Consider the following 15,341-nt stretch of genomic DNA (forward strand, 5'->3'; position numbering starts at 1 on the left):
ATAGTTTGATAACAACAATCGGTAATACACACATTATATTTTATGCATATTTATGTTTTATGTAATTTACGTGATTATACGAGTTTTTGTGATATTAATATCTCGTTATTTATATGTTAATTTGTTCGACATATCATCTGACATTTAGTATAGGGCATATTACATATGACATTTCACCTTGAGCCCAATCGATCTTGTTAACAATTTCATGTTATATTATATTCCTAGCCCACGTTATTGTTTCGGAATCAAAGTGATTTTAGAGCCAAGATATATATGAGACCGGAACTATGATTATCTATTCCTAGAAGCATTTTTTGTCTGATATGCTCTTAGCATTATATATCATATATGTTGTATTGATATCGTGTCTTCATATTTTATCGTTGACAGCTATATGAAGATCGAGTTGTGGGTGTTAGATAAGACTCAACACGGCATACCTTACATACTTGGCATGACTGTTTAGCTGCGTGACGATGTAGTTCTCCTGTGTGTGTTGTTGCTCGAGCAGAACTCCAGCTATTATCATATCATTTGTTGGCTCCAGTTACCCGTTGTTATTGAGTCCAATTACATATATTGCATATTTCATTTTATCTTTATGTTTATGCATGATTTATGTGTACTGTTACTTAACTGTTATATGCTAGAAACCTAACATCGGTTTATTTCTGAGGGCTGCTGTGGTTGCTCTTTGGACATATGGTAGGTCACCCAAGTTGCTTTTCAGCACCAGGCGGAGTCCGTTAGTGGAGCTCGTGGTTGAGGTTGGTTCGTCTTGTCATAGTAGTCTCTCCTATATATTTATATATAATATGTCATATTTATATATATTTATCGGAAAGATGTCCCACATATTTTGTATTACGTTTTATAGTTTGTTGTTGAAGTTTTGATTTTATTATGTTGTTATCAAGCCTTGACAGCTCTATTATGTGTTGAGATGACTTATGTTTTGTTGTGTCTGGTCGATACTTGTATTTGTTTTATTTTATCATGTTGATGTCATAATTTAATTATTCTTTTATAAACTGCTGTTTAAAATTTTCTGGTATGTCAAATTTATTGAGATATCATGCATGACTTCATTTTTTTGGGTCCAAAATATATTTTTAAATTATTTAAACTATTTTTCTTTTGCTAAATAACCAATTAAATATACCTAGAGTAATAGGACCTCACAATACTAGATCCAAAACATTCACTTTTAATTTTTTTTTAAAATATTATTAAATAAAATGAAATAAAATAATAGTGTTAAAAATATTTTAAAAGTTATTAAATTTAAAAATAATAGTGTTAAAAATATTTTAAAAGTTATTAAATTTAATAAAAGGGACAATGATAAAAAAAATAATGTTAGAAAAATTATTGATGTACAAATTTCCGTTAAATCGAACTGATTGAACGAAGTAAATACAAAAAATGGGTTTCGGTTGATTAAAAAACTCGGTATTAGTTTATTTTTTAAAAAAATGGTAAAATCGGTTCATTACGTTTGTTGCCGGTTATTTTTATAAATATGGTTAAATTAAATAAATCAATTTTATTAATAAATTTCAATTTTATATATTCAATTGTAGATAGATTTTTATAAAAATTCTAAATTCTATAATCCTTTTCCCAATATCTCGGTTAATTAATATACCAAAGGCAACAACCGATTTAACCCGGTTCAGTTTGTTTGTTTTTGACATAAAATTGTCAGTTGCAAACTCTCTAACAATAACAGATCGTATCTGTGACAAGATAAATATATAGGAATCATGAAATATATATATATATATATATATATATATATATATAAACAAAAAATTTAGAAAAGAAAATAATAGATATAGCCTCGACGTGAACTTATTCATAGTCCATCTGACATCAAGATCTTAAGTTAGGAAATAAAATCCAAGACCCCATTAACTTCCATCCAAACCAATTTATAATCATCTTAACATGATTAGGGGCGAGGAATTACCCAGATCCAAATTTTAAATTATATAAATGGGTGCGTATAATATAACAAAACAGAGTGAAAATCATAAAATCTTACAATTTACGTCAAAAATTTCCTAGTACATTAACAAATCTTTGTTGAAAATCTATTGCACTAGTAAAAACACAAACAACCCAAAAACAGATATTTGGTGTTATGGAAAAAAGGAAAGCATGCATACAAATGAAGCAACAAAAGTTGTTTCCCGCGGATAAGGTTTAACCAGAGGCATAGTTTGGTACATGAGATAAGAGAGGGATTGATAAATAATCCTCCTTATCTCATATTTGGTATCTTTTTAAAAAGCCCATGATATTAAAGCCCATGATAATGTCATGGGCCCTTGATAAATAATTTTTTATAAAGATAAAATGTCCCTTCTATTAGATGTGATAATTTTAATTTAATGATAAATTACACTACAAATGACTTAATTGCCCTCAATTTATAAATGATTTTTATAAATCTATGCTGGTAGATAGAAATTAAAATTAAATAAATATTTTTATTTATTTTTATATATTATATAATATGATAATTATATAAATGAATTCGAGATAATTATACAAATAATTTTTATAAATATCAATAAAATTATTAGTATCACTCGATTACCCTTAAAAATTGATATTTGACTTGACTCACAAAATCAAGGGCTCAATTATCATATTATATAATATATAAAATTAGGTAAAAATAAATAAATCATGCAAGCACTATCGGCGCATGAACAGATAAGAAATATGAACTCAAGTAACAAATTTGAAATTATAAAATTTATTATGATAAGGTTAATTTTGTCATTACAATCTAATATATAAATTAATCACTCTTATTAAAATCATACCAAATATTAAATATAATATCCTACATGTTATTTATTATTAACTTATCCTTATATTATATATCACATGTTTATCCTATCATGTGTACTAAACTATGCCAAAGAGAATATTGATATCATTTATTTGGAAGAAAAATTAAGCTCCAGAAGGGTGATGTCACCGCAAAGTAGGAAGATAAAATAATATTTGAATTACTTCTATTTCGCCGTCGTCTGATGAGGAGACAGAAGACATTGTGGAATTAACTCTCCAGTGCAGATGCTCCAGATATGATCTTTGTCAACTCAGTAGTGATGGATGCTTGGCGAGTTCTGAGGCAAGAAAATAAAGATTTGAAGTTTACGTCTCGTAAGTGGTTGCAAAATAAATTATATGCATAAGCTTTCCAGAATCCTAAGTAAACCCGACCATGGTTATATTCCATTTCCCAAGGACTGAAACCAAAACCATGGTTTGGTTTAAGTTAAGAAAATATCTTGAGTTGAGCTTGAATGGAGAATTTGATTTGGAAGGATTTAATGTGAGGACCCAAGAATTAGCCAGACAAGTCAAGCCTTTAAACTAAATTCAAGCCATGAATTCAAGAAGGAATTTGAAGAGTCATAACAACATGACATTCAAGCCATAAATTCAAGAAGGAATTTGAAGAGCCATAACAACATGTTAATGGTGTTTAAGACCATCAAGAAGGCCATAAACATGGATGTAATGGCCTTGAATGAGAGCCTTTTCACCCCCCTTCCATGAGCCTATAAATAGTAGCCAAAGGATGGGAGAAATCACACCAAAACAACATCAAAAGTTCTCTCCAAAAGTTGTAATTTTCGAGTACCAAATATTCTGCACAATTTCAGAAGGTTTTGCTCATAGTTTTACACGTCCAAATCCGGTTTCCACCATTCAAAATATACCTACACGTGTTTGGAGCAACGTATCCAAAATTCATACCGATCCAACGGTTCATTTAGGCGCAAAAATTTTTGCAAAGTGACTGGTCGGTGTCAAACTATAACTTGTTATTCCAAGATTTTGGCACAATCTTTCAAGTAAATGGGTTTTTGCTATAAATTTACGTACACTTGCATTTCATAAGTGTACTACTTGATATATATATCGACATACTTGTTCTTCATAAGTATGTCCATATTTGCTCAATAAATTAAGTATGTTTCTTGAAATTCGATCGGCATGATATATTCTTTCCTATTTGTTATGAAAATCCATGACAATTTGTTGGTTGGTATTAGTTATAATATTTGAAATGCACTGTAATGATTCGAATTAGAAATTGCAAGGAAATTTCGTTATTTGATATGTTTTGTTTAAGGCCCTAATGCGGTGGGATATAATAACCGTTCTTTTGGCCTCGCCCCTTAGAGGAGTAACATATAGGGGACTGATCAGTAAACCATGGAAATGAGATGATTTTCAGTGCTATGTTTGTATTTTGTTCGTATTCGATTCAACATGCTTATTATTGAAATCATGATAATGTATTCGTATAACCTTGATATTCGTTATGCCCGATCGACCCCCATTTACTGAGTATTTCCCAAGTACTCACCCCTTACATTCCCACCCCAGGTAAGAACGAGGAACAAATCGAAGATAAAGAACAAGAATACTTTTGGGGATGGTGATCCGATTCAAGACCAATCTTGTTATTATATCTTTTAGTTAGATTATCGTATTTTACGTTTCCGCATTTCGTTTTAATCGCATTGGAAAGACGATTATTGATTTATGTAATAGATTGCCTTTTGGCTATTTGATGTACTACGTGGCTTGTTGTTACACGATTTTAAATTGTTAAACAACGCCGATGGCACGTCTCAGTTTCGGGGCGTGACATTTAAGTGGTATCAGAGCCGTCAGGTTCATAATCCAGCTGGGGATTTCGAAAGACAGAGTTTGACGAAGTTAGATTTTGGCAAAAACTTAGTCAGTCATGTCCACCCCAATCTTAGATTTGAAAATTGTGACTTCCCATAGGAAACTCAAGAATTCGATTCCATTAATTATTCTGAATTGATATCGACGTACAATCTTCAAACCATACGTCAATTCTCGAATTTTCCATCTTTGAACCCTTTCTGAATCAAATCTCGAATGAGATGACTATGAAATTTACCGTTTGATGTTTATTCACGACCTTATCATTTTGTAAGCCTTCCACTTGTTTTTATTTCAGGAAATGGCTTCAAATTCTTCTATGCCTCGCACTCGAACCACGGCTCGCATGAGTGTTTTACCCGTCCCTGACAAGGATACCATCATTAAGGACCTCCGAGCATCTCTCGCACTAGAACAGAAAGACAACGGGAAATTGCTGGAAACTTTACATACTCTGCAAGAAGAAAAACATGAGCTAGAGGAACAGAAAACTCATCTCAATGCTCTCTTGGAGCAGAGCTCGTTTATAGCAGTCCAACGACATCAGCAAGATGCACTGATCATTCAAGAACTTCAAGATTCGGTGCAGCATCTGAATATGCATAATGAACACTTGCAAAATCAGGTGCAACAACTTCAGGATGCCCTTATCGACTTGGAACCTGAAATAGAACCAATAGAGGATCCGATGGAAGAAGAAGCAGTAGGAGATGGCGAGATTTTAGATGATTGAGGATTTAGTATCACGACTAGTTGTAATAAGGATTTATAATCCATTTTCTTTCTCATGAATTTTCTCTCCTTTTGTGCTTCCTAAAACTTGAATTTGTATTCTTCCCTTTTCGTTTGAATCAATAAAAGTTTATTTGGTTTTATCAATGGTCGATTTCAGTTCAAGGATTAACTCATATATATGTTGGCAAACAAATATCTTAGAAACTTGTACACTTGTAGGATATGGACGGAAGACCGGTACGAAACAACCGCAACCCGCGCTATGGAAATCGCAACAACAACCATAATAACAACGACAATGAAGGGAACCTACCTCCGCCACCGCCACCACCAGGATTGGGCCTAAGTCAAGTTGACTTAATGGCCATAACAACTATTGTGGCCATTACCATCCAAGGATTGGGTAACACAAACGCCAATGGCAATCCGCCATCACCAGGACCTCCAGCACATGGGGTCAAGTACCACTATGAGTCTCTGCAAAATAATCGCACTCAAACATTCAATGGAGACCCGGACCCCGAAGTTGCCCAAAGTTGGCTCAAAAATATCGAGACACAACTTCGCTTACTCGAGATTCCCAACGAGTTCAAGGTGGATGTGGTAACACCATTTTTAGAGGAAAGTGCAGCCAAATGTTGGGAGACAGTCTCACCAGCTTTGACAGCAGATGGACCAATCACATGGCAACAGTTTCGAGAGATATTCCTGAAACAGTATTACCCTGCTGAAGTGAGATTACAGAAGTTGAGTGAATTCGAAAATTTCGCTCAAACTTTAGATATGTCTGTGGTGGAGTATACTTCAAAATTCAACTCCCTTGGAACCTATGCCCCCACGATTATGGCTGATGATACCTTAAAGATGCACCGGTTCAAGCGTGGTCTGAGCAGTCGTATTCAGTCAGCATTAGCAGTTTACCAACACACGAGTTTTGCTGACCTAATGTGCGCAGCAATACGAGCCGAGACAGACATCAAGCGCCGAGAGGATGAGAACAAGAATAAGCGACCTCCTTTTGGACAATCTTTTCAAGGGAAACAACAATTCAAAAGACCAAACCAGTCCAGTGGGACATTCAAGGGCGCTTCGTCCAGTCCAACCTATCAAGAGGCCAAGATATGTCCTATCTGCAATAACCGTCATTCTGGGGAATGCCGAAGGAAGACTGGTGCATGCTTCAATTGTGAGAAGTTGGTACATCAAATTGCTGATTGTCCCGAGCCTAAGAAAGGGGCATGGTCAAATACTGATACTACCCCCAGCAAGCCAAAGGAAAATAAGCCTAACGCTCGTGTGTTTGCAATGACTCAGAAAGAGGTAGATGACTCAAACGATGTCGTAGCAGGTACCATTCTAATCAATGAAATGCCAGCTTATGTATTATTTGATTGTGGTGCCACTCATTTGTTTATATCTAAGAGGTTCACTAAGAAATTAAGGCTTATACCTGAAATACTTGTCGAACCCTTTAGAGTAGCAACTCCTACTAGTAAGACAATTGAAACACATAAGGTGCACAGAGATTGTGAGATCTGTATCAATGATCACCTATTTCAAGCTGAATTGATTCAACTAAACATGGTGGAGTTCGATGCCATTCTGGGAATGAATTGGCTATCAAAGAATCACGCAATTGTAGACTGCCACTTGAAGAACGTCAAACTAAGGGCTCCGAACCAAGAAGAAATCATTTACTATGGCAAAGTCAAGAAACAGGAATCCTTACTATCTGCTTCCCAGACTTGGAAAGCCATGAAAAGTGGAGAAGAAGTTTACCTGGCTATGTTAAGCGAGGTAAAGGAAGGAACCACACTTGCATTAGAAGAGATTCCGGTAGTACAAGAGTTTCCGGATGTCTTCCCTGAAGAACTCCCTGGCACAATCCCTGACCGCGAAGTGGAATTTGAGATTAATTTAGTACTCAATGCTACACCAATCTCAAAAGCACCATATCGAATGGCTCCAACAGAATTGAAAGAACTCAAGGAACAACTTCAAGAATTGTTAGATAAGAATCAAATCCGACCAAGCACATCCCCATGGGGAGCTCCTGTCCTATTTGTGAAGAAAAAAGACGGAAGCATGAGACTGTGTATTGATTACAGGGAACTGAATAAGATCACAAAATCAAGAATAAATACCCACTTCCAAGGATAGATGACTTGTTTGACCAACTCAAAGGAGCTATAGTCTTTTCCAAGCTCGACTTAAGGTCAGGTTACCACCAACTAAAGGTAAAAAAAAACGATATTCCGAAGACAGCCTTCAGAACAAGGTATGGACACTATTAATTCATGGTAATGCCATTCGGATTAACAAACGCTCTGGCAGCTTTCATGGATCTCATGAACAGAGTGTTGAAACCATTTCTTGACAAGTTTATTGTGGTATTCATCGATGATATTCTTGTATATTCATCAAGTGAGGAGGACCACGAAGAACATCTTCGTCTCACCCTCCAGAAGCTTAGAGAAAAGGAACTGTACGCCAAGTTCAAGAAATGTGAATTCTGGCTAAAGAGCGTCACATTTTTGGGACACATAATATCAGCAGCAGGAGTGTCTGTGGACCCTAAAAAGGTAGAAGCAATCATGGATGGTCGAGACCAAAGAATGTGACAGAAATTCGAAGCTTCTTGGGATCAGCGGGCTATTATCGAAAATATGTTGAAGGATTATCTTCAATAGTCATACCCCTCATTAAACTCACGCAAAAGAACTCTAAGTTTCAATGGAGTGAAGAATGTGAGCAAAGTTTCGAGACCTTGAAGAAGAAACTTGCCTCTACTCCGGTATTGGTATTGCCAACTGAAGGAAAAGACTTCACCATCTACAGTGATGCTTCAAAAGGAGGTTTAGGATGTGTGCTCATGCAAGATGGAAGGGTGATCGTCTACGCTTCAAGGCAACTGAAACCATATGAGCAAAACTATCTGACACATGACCTCGAACTAGCTGCAGTGGTGTTCGCACTAAAAATATGGAGACATTATCTCTATGGAGCCAAATGTGAGATTTTCACCGATCACCAAAGTATCAAATATTTGTTCACGCAAAAAGAACTAAATATGCGGCAGAGACGATGGATTGAACTCCTGAAGGATTACGACTTGACGATAAGCTATCATCCAGGTGAGGCAAACAAGGTAGCTGATGCTTTGAGTCGGAAGAATATGAGCAAAGAAATCCTAGCGTCACTTTCAGCACAACCATACCTCCGAGAAATGATCAAGATAAGTCAAGATCGAGACCCTACTTTGGTGAAACTGAAACAACAAGCTGAAAAAGGAAAATCATTGGATCTACAGACAGATGACAAAGGATTTGTGTGGATGAAAGGGAGATTGTGCGTACCTGACATTGAAATTCTTCGACAGGAAGTAATATCTGAAGCACACAGTCAAAATTTTCAGTCCACTCCGGTAGTACCAAAATGTATAAAGATTTGAAGAAAAACTTCTGGTGGAGTGGAATGAAAAATGACGTTGAGATGTTTGTCTCCAAGTGTCACGTGTGCCAGCATGTCAAGGCAGAACACCAGAGACCTGGTGGACTTCTTCAACCTTTGGAAATCCCGAAATGAAAATGGGAACATATTTCCATGGACTTTGTAGTCGGTTTACCAAAGTCTAGACAAAGCCATGATGGTATATGGGTAATCGTAGATAGACTCACAAAATCTGCGCATTTCTTACCTGTCCGCATGAACTATAATCTGGATAAACTGGCCACCTTATACATGAATAATATCGTATGTTTACACGGAGTTCCGGTTAGCATATTATCGGACAGAGATCCTAGGTTTGCATCCCGTTTTTGGAAGAGCTTTCAAAAAGCTATGGGGACAAAAGTTACTCTTAATACGGCATATTACCCTCAAACGGACGGCCAAACTAAGAGGACCATACAAACTCTTGAGGGCATGCTAAGAGCATGTGATCTAGACTTCAGAGGTAATTGGAGCGAACATCTGTCTTTAATCGATTTTGCATACAATAATAGTTATCACATCAGTATTGGAATGGCACCGTACGAAGTTCCTTATGGACGAAAGTGTCGATCGCCACTATATTGGGATGAAGTAGAGGAAAAAGCCATGGTTGGACCAGAACTGATCCAAGAAACAGTCGATAAAGTTATTATGATCAAAGAGAGACTGAAAACTGCACAGGATTGGCAGAAAAGTTGGGCTGACCTGAAAAGAAGACCCGTGGAATTTGAAGTGGGCGAAAAAGCCTATGTGAAAGTGTCACCCATGAAGGGTGTGATACGGTTCAATAAAACTGGGAAATTGAATCCTAGATATGTCGGACCTTTTGAAATCCTGGAGAAAGTGGGAACACTTGCTTATAGAATAGTACTTCCACCAGATATGTTAAGAATCCACAATGTTTTCCTTGTTTCGCAGCTAAGGAAATATATTTCCGATCCAAGTCATATTCTTGAGGCTGGACCACTTCTGGTTGAGGGCAACCTATATGAGGAACTAAAATATGAGGAAGTTCCAATCCGAATTGTGGATAACAAAGATCAAGTACTGAGGCGACGAACTATTACATATTTCAAAGTACAATTGTCCAATTACAGTGAAAAAGAAGCAACTTGGGAGTTGGAAGTAAAGATGCGAGAACAATATCCTTATCTCTTTGAAGATCGGGTATAGCCAAGTTTCGAGGACGAAACTCCTCATAAGGTGGGAAGGATGTGAGGACTCAAGAATTAGCTACACAAGCCAAGCCTTTAAACCAAATTCAAGCCACAAATTCAAGGAGGAATTTGAATAGCCATAACAACATGACATTCAAGCCATAAATTCAAGGAGGAATTTGAAAAGCCATAACAACATGTTAATGGTGTTTAAGGCCATCAAGAAGGCCATAAACATAGATGTAATGGCCTTGAATGAGAGCCTTTTCACCTCCCTTCCATGAGCCTATAAATAGTGGCCAAAGGGTGGGAGAAATCACACCAAAACAACATCAAAAGTTTTCTCCAAAAGTTGCAATTTTCGAGTACCAAATATTCTGCACAATTTCAGAAGGTTTTGCTCATAGTTTTACACGTCCAAATCCGGTCTCCACCATTCAAAATATACCTACACGTGTTTGGAGCAACGTATCCAAAATTCAGACCGATCCAACGGTTCAATTAGGCGCAAAAATTTTTGCAAAGTGACTGGTCGGTGTCAAACTATAACTTGTTATTCCAAGATTTTGGCACAATCTTTCAAGTAAATGGGTTTTTGCTATAAATTTACGTACACTTGCATTTCATAAGTGTACTACTTGATATATATATCGACATACTTGTCCTTCATAAGTATGTCCACATTTGCTCAAAAATAAATTAAGTATGTTTCTTGAAATTCGATCGGCATGATATATTCTTTCCTATTTGTTATGAAAATCCATGACAATTGGTTGGTTGGTATTAGTTATAATATTTGAAAGCATGTTTGAAATATTTGAAATGCACTGTAATGATTCGAATTAGAAATGGCAAGGAAATTTCGATATTTGATATGTTTTGTTTAAGGCCCTGATGCGGTGGGATATAATAATCGTTCTTTTGGCCTCGCCCCTTAGAGGAGTAACATATAGGGGACTGATCAGTAAACCATGGAAATGAGATGATTTTCAGTTCTATGTTTGTATTTTGTTCGTATTCGATTCAACATGCTTATTATTGAAATCATGATAATGTATTCGTATAACTTGATATTCGTTATGCCCGATCGACCCCCATTTACTGAGTATTTCCCAAGTACTCACCCCTTACATTCCCACCCCAGATAAGAACGAGGAACAAATCGAAGATAAAGAACAAGAATACTTTTGGGGATGGTGATCCGATTCAAGACCAGTCTTGTTATTATATCTTTTAGTTATATTATCGTATTTTACGCTTCCTTATTTCGTTTTAATCGCATTGCAAAGACGATTATTGATTTATGTAATAGACTGGCTTTTGGCTTTTTGATGTACTACGTGGCTTGTTGTTACACGATTTTAAATTGTTAAACAACGCCGATGACACGTCTCAGTTTCGGGGCGTGACATTTAATTTGGGAAAAGATGTGAACGATGAATTTGAAATGACTCTCGTCTTACGTGTATTTCAAATTCATCTTAATTATCATTGCATCTGAACGAATTAACAAGGGGAGAATTTAAAATTTATCCAACATAAATTTACCCAAACGATCAAATGAATATAAAATTCATAGTATTAAATATCTACAAACCCCTTTATTTATTTCTTTCCATAGTAGAAAATAAAATACTTATAATTTCTTGTAATATAATTATTGATCAAATAGTAAGATGACGTTCCGCGAGGCAACAGTACTATATTTCAAAAAATAAAGAAATAAACTTGATACGAATCTGACCGAGCATGGCGTGCAAATGATTGGAAGGAGATTTAGAGAGCGTCGTTGTTTCGGACCTTCATGCTCAATAATGATTAATCAAGCATATCCAAGCAAGTGGTGGAGTTCAACAAATAATATAATGAAGGAATCCCGAACAACTAAGCATATGAGTGAAAAATGGTCCAAGAGAAGCAGTGCAACAGCACGCGCTAGCGCAGATGTGCAGAAGCAGCAGCACGTACTAGCGCAGATGTGCAGAACTGTGCGCACGCCAGAAGCAGTGCAGCAGCACGCGCTAGGGCAGAGCAGAACTGCGCGCGCGCCCGCGCCAGAAGCGGCGCAGCCGCGCGCGCGCATGCGCGCCAGAACCGGCGCGGCCGCGCGCCCAGCGCGCCAGCGCGCGTGATTCGGTGCTGCCGCGCGCCTCGGGCTGGTGCAATGAAGTATGCCGCGCGCCATCGCGCGAGTTCACGCGCCACCGCGCGACCTTCCGTGTAGAAATTGTTCACAACTTTTTTTATGACTTTTTATACTACTTTTCATGTAATAATTATTATATATTAAGTGTACGTGAATGATGAACGAATCAATTCAGATTGATATCAAATATATTGAGGTTTTTCTCTCAAATTTGCAAGGCATTTTGCTTTGTTCTTCACAAAATCAAACTTATCAAAGATTGCATCTTTGTGGCGTTTGTCGATTGTTTTTCGCACGGATTGTCAAAATAAGTTCTTTAAAGGTTCGTTTGAAATTCGATTGTTATTATCGTTGATATTTGTTGCTAAGTTATAATCGCTTAGAGGTGAATATCACAAATCGTTACTTGTTTCAAAAGATCGGGACAACTTAATCGATTCTTGTTCGTTATTGAATTGAGGGATCGATTTCAATAATCGTGTTTGCTTTTCATTCGTACAAGGATTTGCATCATTTGGTATCAGAGCTTTTGGTTCTATTTGATTCAAGTAAGTTATCGTTGTTGTTGTTATTTTCAGATCTGTCTAAAATTTCGTTCCGATTTCAGATCTGTGGTATCCTTTCGTTTCTATTGTCAAATCTTTCTATATAAAAAAATATAAGAAAAGAAAAACATAAATTTCGTTATGTTATCAGATCTGTGTTATTCCTTCGTTTTTGTTTTCAGATCTGTGTTATCCATTGTTATGTTTCAAATCTGTGTTATTCTAGTGTTCTTGGCTTTGTGCAATCCAAGTGAGACAGTTGTAAGTGTCCACGAGTTGAATCTTGTTAGTTTGTTATACAAGTACAAAGCTTGAGCACATCTTAGAGAGAACTATCAAATTCGAGTGAAAACACTTGAGTACGAGCGTTATTTCTTTTGAGTGACTGGTGAGTATTTTGTAGTGAGAAAAAAGAGAAAAAAAAAAAGGAGAGTCGAGTGAATTTCCATTGGAGTGACCAGTGAGGATTCGTGGTGAGAAAACTTATCTTTTATTGTTTTATACTAACCTTTTCTTGCAGGTATAATGATTGACGATCGTCAATTTCAATTAATGTTAGGAGGGTTGGATAAAATGTGGGAGAAGGAGTTTAAGCCTCTACGAAAAAAATATAGGAGGTGTGAAGAAGAGGAATTACATGATAGGCAATATGATGAGGATAGGCGACGTAGAAGATTTGGAGGGAATAGATCGTTGTATTTGCATCGTGATGATGATAGGGGATGTGAAGAGAGTAGTGGGTATAGCAACCGGGGAGAGAAAATCATTGCTAGGCCAAAGAATGAGTCGAGAGTTGAAGCTAGCAAATATGAATATCAAGGTACAAGTAAAAACTCAAATTCTAGTACTTGTGATATTATATGTTGTTGGTGTTTAGAAATTGGTCATGATATCAATCAATGTTCACGTGATGAGGTGACCATAGTATAATCATCTATTGAGCCTGAATCTGATGTTGTTGCTGAACCTGAATATGAAGTTGAGGTTGGGGAGATTGAGGATGATAATACTACGCTGGTTCTTGACACAAGTGTTGAGCAGTATGTGGTAGGAGGTGAATTGATAGATGATGGTACTTCACTGGTTGATGATACTAGTACTGTTAAACAAAACCTTGTGGACAGTGAATCATTGAGTTATGAAGAAGTTTCTATTTTGTCTACTATTGGAGAAGAGAGTAGGCAAGGAGAAGTTATTTTACATAAATTCGATGAGCAACGAAATACTTCATTTGTTAAATTAAATCCAATTGTTGTTCTTGAGAATCAATTGAAATTCCTTGAATTGAGCGAAAAAGAAAATAAATTGGCCGAAAGAAAGAGAGAACAAAAGAGTGAGATGGCCATAGAAAAGAAAGAAGAGAGAAAAGAAAAAGAAAGAGAGGCCAAAGGAGAAGAAAAAGAAAAGAAAAATAAATTAAAGGCCCAAAAGAGTCAAAAGAGTGAGATGGAGAGATGTTTATTTTTGCATAAACTCTTTCATGTACCTTTGTACAAAGTGGTTTATTGTTATGGTGATGATATAGCCGGTTCAATCCCGAGCATTGATATTTCTTATTTGCAGGTTCTTGGAATTGTCATGACAAGGAGACAAGTGAGTCTTACTAAAGGGAGAACCCAAGGGTCCGAGCCTCGAGAATACAAGTACCATCGCGATGAGGTAAGTTTAGTTGCCAACACAACAATTATGAGGTATGACTTTCTTCCTTACTTTAAAGTTGTATTGCTTTGTTTTCAAGAATTTGTAGAACGGGTTGCAAGTTTGGTGGTTAGGAAACCGGGTGTCAGTTTGTCTTTATTACTTGGTTGTTATGGATGTGAGACTATTGATGAAATGCATGTATTTTTTATGAACTTTGATTTTCCACAAGTTACTAAGTTAGTAGGATTTGTTTGCTACAAGAGTTTACTTGCATTAGACCTAAATTCTTGTGATGAATTAAATGATTGCACGGATAGTACATGTGACGTGTCCTATTTCCGTGAGTCATATTTGATTGGTGATGGTTGTGAAGATTACATGGATAATATATTTAGGGTGTTCTATTTGCATGATTTATGCTTGTTTGATGAGTTTAAGAGAGGTGATCGTATCTTCACTTTTGTCTCTAAGTTTTATGGGTGTGAGAATCATGAGAAGTTTCATGCATTAAGTTTGGACATTGTTGATTTTGATATCTCACGACTTGCTAAATTGGTGGGAATTGGTTGCTACAAAGATTTTTATGCATTAAACTTAAATTCTTGTGTTGTGTTAAATGTTTACATGGATAGTACATCTAGTATGTTCTATTTGCATGATTTAAATTTAGTTGGTGATGGCTTTGAGAGGTTGATGGTTGGACATGATAATTACTTCATTCATGATGAATTTATGTTTAGATAGAATAAACTATTTGGTATATATTCATTTCAAGATCAACTTGTCCTTGAGACCCATAACTGTGGTTTGATCGTTGATATAATTCATGATTATATGTGTTGGTTGCATATGAAGAGGTATGTTAAGTGGTGTAGTGAAGGGTGCATTGGGTAC

The sequence above is a fragment of the Primulina tabacum genome, chromosome 16, assembly GCF_025594145.1.
Source record: "Primulina tabacum isolate GXHZ01 chromosome 16, ASM2559414v2, whole genome shotgun sequence".
Classification (NCBI taxonomy): domain Eukaryota; kingdom Viridiplantae; phylum Streptophyta; class Magnoliopsida; order Lamiales; family Gesneriaceae; genus Primulina; species Primulina tabacum.